We start from the raw sequence: 6,000 nt of genomic DNA, 5'->3' as shown, positions 1-6,000 counted from the left end.
AGATTCAGAGAATTCTTGTTAAAAACACCCAGGAATCCACACTCAGACCCTCAGGAAGCTGAATTTTAAAGTGTTCTCATTGTTGTCATTTAGGAAAATTCTGCAGGCTATTTGTACACAGCAAGATCCCAAAAGAAGCAAAATGATGACAGCCAGCAATCCCTCCTCTCCCCCTCTGACACCCTCACTCTCCTGCATCTCTCTCCCTCCTTTTCCTCTCACTCAGAGAGAGAAATCCACTCTGCGAACTGACTCTGAAGCTAAAATGGCTGCCGTATGTTTCATTTCACCCTCAGATTTACAAATTTGTTGTTAAAAACACCCAGGAATCCACACTCAGACCCTCAGGAAGCTGAATTTTAAAGTGTCCTCATTGTTGTCATGTAGGGAAACTGTGCAGGCTATTTGTACACAGCAAGATCCCAAAAGAAGCAAAATGATAACAGCCAGCAATCCCTCCTCTCCCCTTCTGATTCCCTCACTCTCCTGCATCACTCTCCCTCCTGTTCCTCACACTGAGAGGGAGAAATCCACTCTGCAAACTCACTCTCAAGCTAAAATGGCTGCCGTATGTTTCATTTCACCCTCAGATTTACAAATTTGTTGTTAAAAACACCAAGGAATCCACACTCAGACCCTCAGGAAGCTGAATTTTAAAGTGTTCTCATTGTTGTCATGTAGGAAATTTGCAGGGCAAGATCCCACAAGCAGCAGTGTGATAACAGCCAGCTATCCCTCCTCTCCCTCTCTGATTCCCTCACTCTCCTGTTTGTCTCACTCAGAGAGGGAGAGAAATCCACTCTGCGAACTGACTCTGAAGCGAAAATGGCTGCCGTATGTTTCATTTCACCTTCAGATTTACAATATTGTTGTTAAAAACACCAAGGAATCCACACTCAGACCCTCAGGAAGCTGAATTTTAAAGTGTCCTCATTGTTGTCATGTAGGAAAATTGTGCAGGGCATTTGTTCACAGCAAGATCCCAAAAGAAGCAAAATGATAACAGCCAGCAATCCCTCCTCTCCCCTTCTGATTCCCTCACTCTCCTGCGTCTCTCTCCCTCCTGTTCCTCTCACTCAGAGAGAGAGAAATCCACGCTGCGAACTCACTCTCAAGCTAAAATGGCTGCCGTATGTTTAATTTCACCCTCAGATTCTCAAAATTCTTGTAAAAACACTGAGGAATCCACACTCAGTCCCTCAGGAAGCTGAATTTTAAAGTGTTCTCATTGTTGTCATGTAGGAAAATTCTGCAAACTATTTGTACACAGCAAGATCCCACAAGCAGCAGTGTGATAACAGCCAGCAATCCCTCCTCTCCCCCTCTGACACCCTCACTCTCCTGCATCTCTCTCCCTCCTGTTCCTCTCACTCAGAGAGAGAAATCCACTCTGCGAACTGACTCTCAAGCTAAAATGGCTGCCGTATGTTTCATTTCACCCTCAGATTCACAAAATTCTTGTTAAAAACACCCAGGAATCCACACTCAGACCCTCAGGAAGCTGAATTTTAAAGTGTTCTCATTGTTGTCATGTAGGGAAACTGTGCAGGCTATTTGTACACAGCAAGATCCCAAAAGAAGCAAAATGATAACAGCCAGCAATCCCTCCTCTCCCCTTCTGATTCCCTCACTGTCCTGCATCTCTCTCCCTCCTGTTCCTCTCACTCAGAGAGAGAAATCGACTCTGCGAACTGACTCTCAAGCTAAAATGGCTGCCGTATGTTTCATTTCACCCTCAGATTCAGAGAATTCTTGTTAAAAACACCCAGGAATCCACACTCAGACCCTCAGGAAGCTGAATTTTAAAGTGTTCTCATTGTTGTCATTTAGGAAAATTCTGCAGGCTATTTGTACACAGCAAGATCCCAAAAGAAGCAAAATGATGACAGCCAGCAATCCCTCCTCTCCCCTTCTGATTCCCTCAGTCTCCTGCGTCTCTCTCCCTCCTGTTCCTCTCACTCAGAGAGAGAAATCCACTCTGCGAACTGACTCAAGCTAAAATGGCTGCCGTATGTTTCATTTCACGCTCAGATTCACAAAATTCTTGTAAAAACACTGAGGAATCCACACTCAGACCCTCAGGAAGCTGAATTTTAAAGTGTTCTCATTGTTGTCATGTAGGAAATTGTGCAGGGCATTTGTACACAGCAAGATCCCAAAAGCAGCAGTGTGATAACAGCAAGCAATCCCTCCTCTCCCCCTCTGATTCCCTCAGTCTCCTGCGTCTCTCTCCCTCCTGTTCCTCTCACTCAGAGAGAGAAATCCACTCTGCGAACTGACTCTCAAGCTAAAATGGCTGCCGTATGTTTCATTTCACCCTCAGATTCAGAGAAATCCTGTAAAAACACCAAGGAATCCACACTCAGACCCTCAGGAAGCTGAATTTTAAAGTGTTCTCATTGTTGTCATGTAGGAAATGTTCAGGGCATTTGTACACAGCAAGATCCCAAAAGCAGCAGTGTGATAACAGCCAGCAATCCCTCCTCTCCCCCTCTGATTCCCTCACTCTCCTGCATCTCTCTCCCTCCTGTTCCTCTCACTCATAGAGAAATCCACTCTGCGAACTGACTCTCAAGCTAAAATGGCTGCCGTATGTTTCATTTCACCCTCAGATTTACAGAATTGTTGTTAAAAACACCAAGGAATCCACACTCAGACCCTCAGGAAGCTGAATTTTAAAGTGTGCTCATTGTTGTCATGTAGGAAATTTGCAGGGAAAGATCCCACAAGCAGCAGTGTGATAACAGCCAGCTATCCCTCCTCTCCCTCTCTGATTCCCTCACTCTCCTGTTTGTCTCACTCAGAGAGGGAGAGAAATCCACTCTGCGAACTGACTCTGAAGCGAAAATGGCTGCCATATGTTTCATTTCACCCTCAGATTCACAGAATTCTTGTTAAAACACCAAGGAATCCACACTCAGACCCTCAGGAGGCTGAATTTTAAAGTGTCCTCATTGTTGTCATGTAGGAAAATTGTGCAGGCTATTTGTTCACAGCAAGATCCCAAAAGAAGCAAAATGATAACAGCCAGCAATCCCTCCTCTCCCCTTCTGATTCCCTCACTCTCCTGCGTCTCTCTCCCTCCTGTTCCTCTCACTCAGAGAGAGAAATCCACTCTGCGAACTCACTCTCAAGCTAAAATGGCTGCCGTATGTTTAATTTCACCCTCAGATTCTCAAAATTCTTGTAAAAACACTGAGGAATCCACACTCAGTCCCTCAGGAAGCTGAATTTTAAAGTGTTTTCATTGTTGTCATGTAGGAAATGCTACAGGAGATTTGTACACAGCAAGATCCCAAAAGCAGCAGTGTGATAACAGCCAGCTATCCCTCCTGTCCCACTCTGATTCCCTCACTCTCCTGCATCTCTCTCCCTCCTGTTCCTCTCACTCAGAGAGAGAAATCCACTCTGCGAACTGACTCAAGCTAAAATGGCTGCCGTATGTTTCATTTCACCCTCAGATTCAGAGAATTCTTGTTAAAAACACCCAGGAATCCACACTCAGACCCTCAGGAAGCAGAATTTTAAAGTGTTCTCATTGTTGTCATGTAGGAAAATTGTGCAGGGCATTTGTACACAGCAAGATCCCAAAAGCAGCAGTGTGATAACAGCCAGCTATCCCTCCTCTCCCACTCTGATTCCCTCACTCTCCTGCATCTCTCTCCCTCCTGTTCCTCTCACTCAGAGAGAGAAATCCACTCTGCGAACTGACTCAAGCTAAAATGGCTGCCGTATGTTTCATTTCACCCTCAGATTGACAAAATTGTTGTTAAAAACACCAAGGAATCCACACTCAGACCCTCAGGAAGCTGAATTTTAAAGTGTTCTCATTGTTGTCATGTAGGAAATGCAACAGGAGATTTGTGCACAGCAAGATCCCAAAAGCAGCAGTGTGATAACAGCCAGCTATCCCTCCTCTTCCACTCTGATTCCCTCACTCTCCTGCGTCTCTCTCCCTCCTGTTCCTCTCACTCAGAGAGAGAAATCCACTCTGCGAACTGACTCTCAAGCTAAAATGGCTGCCGTATGTTTCATTTCACGCTCAGATTCACAAAATTCTTGTAAAAACACCCAGGAATCCACACTCAGACCCTCAGGAAGCTGAATTTTAAAGTGTTCTCATTGTTGTCATGTAGGAAATTGTGCAGGGCATTTGTACACAGCAAGATCCCAAAAGCAGCAGTGTGATAACAGCAAGCAATCCCTCCTCTCCCCCTCTGATTCCCTCAGTCTCCTGCGTCTCTCTCCCTCCTGTTCCTCTCACTCAGAGAGAGAAATCCACTCTGCGAACTGACTCTCAAGCTAAAATGGCTGCCGTATGTTTCATTTCACCCTCAGATTCAGAGAAATCTTGTAAAAACACCAAGGAATCCACACTCAGACCCTCAGGAAGCTGAATTTTAAAGTGTTCTCATTGTTGTCATGTAGGAAATGTTCAGGGCATTTGTACACAGCAAGATCCCAAAAGCAGCAGTGTGATAACAGCCAGCAATCCCTCCTCTCCCCCTCTGATTCCCTCACTCTCCTGCATCTCTCTCCCTCCTGTTCCTCTCACTCATAGAGAAATCCACTCTGCGAACTGACTCTCAAGCTAAAATGGCTGCCGTATGTTTCATTTCACCCTCAGATTTACAGAATTGTTGTTAAAAACACCAAGGAATCCACACTCAGACCCTCAGGAAGCTGAATTTTAAAGTGTGCTCATTGTTGTCATGTAGGAAATTTGCAGGGAAAGATCCCACAAGCAGCAGTGTGATAACAGCCAGCTATCCCTCCTCTCCCTCTCTGATTCCCTCACTCTCCTGTTTGTCTCACTCAGAGAGGGAGAGAAATCCACTCTGCGAACTGACTCTGAAGCGAAAATGGCTGCCATATGTTTCATTTCACCCTCAGATTCACAGAATTCTTGTTAAAACACCAAGGAATCCACACTCAGACCCTCAGGAGGCTGAATTTTAAAGTGTCCTCATTGTTGTCATGTAGGAAAATTGTGCAGGCTATTTGTTCACAGCAAGATCCCAAAAGAAGCAAAATGATAACAGCCAGCAATCCCTCCTCTCCCCTTCTGATTCCCTCACTCTCCTGCGTCTCTCTCCCTCCTGTTCCTCTCACTCAGAGAGAGAAATCCACTCTGCGAACTCACTCTCAAGCTAAAATGGCTGCCGTATGTTTAATTTCACCCTCAGATTCTCAAAATTCTTGTAAAAACACTGAGGAATCCACACTCAGTCCCTCAGGAAGCTGAATTTTAAAGTGTTTTCATTGTTGTCATGTAGGAAATGCTACAGGAGATTTGTACACAGCAAGATCCCAAAAGCAGCAGTGTGATAACAGCCAGCTATCCCTCCTGTCCCACTCTGATTCCCTCACTCTCCTGCATCTCTCTCCCTCCTGTTCCTCTCACTCAGAGAGAGAAATCCACTCTGCGAACTGACTCAAGCTAAAATGGCTGCCGTATGTTTCATTTCACCCTCAGATTCAGAGAATTCTTGTTAAAAACACCCAGGAATCCACACTCAGACCCTCAGGAAGCAGAATTTTAAAGTGTTCTCATTGTTGTCATGTAGGAAAATTGTGCAGGGCATTTGTACACAGCAAGATCCCAAAAGCAGCAGTGTGATAACAGCCAGCTATCCCTCCTCTCCCACTCTGATTCCCTCACTCTCCTGCATCTCTCTCCCTCCTGTTCCTCTCACTCAGAGAGAGAAATCCACTCTGCGAACTGACTCAAGCTAAAATGGCTGCCGTATGTTTCATTTCACCCTCAGATTGACAAAATTGTTGTTAAAAACACCAAGGAATCCACACTCAGACCCTCAGGAAGCTGAATTTTAAAGTGTTCTCATTGTTGTCATGTAGGAAATGCAACAGGAGATTTGTGCACAGCAAGATCCCAAAAGCAGCAGTGTGATAACAGCCAGCTATCCCTCCTCTTCCACTCTGATTCCCTCACTCTCCTGCGTCTCTCTCCCTCCTGTTCCTCTCACTCAGAGAGAGAAA

This window comes from Heterodontus francisci, unplaced genomic scaffold, assembly GCF_036365525.1.
Source record: "Heterodontus francisci isolate sHetFra1 unplaced genomic scaffold, sHetFra1.hap1 HAP1_SCAFFOLD_454, whole genome shotgun sequence".
Taxonomy (NCBI): Eukaryota; Metazoa; Chordata; class Chondrichthyes; order Heterodontiformes; family Heterodontidae; genus Heterodontus; species Heterodontus francisci.
The sequence above is the reverse complement of the archived record's forward strand: the minus strand, read 5'-3'. Positions refer to the sequence as shown.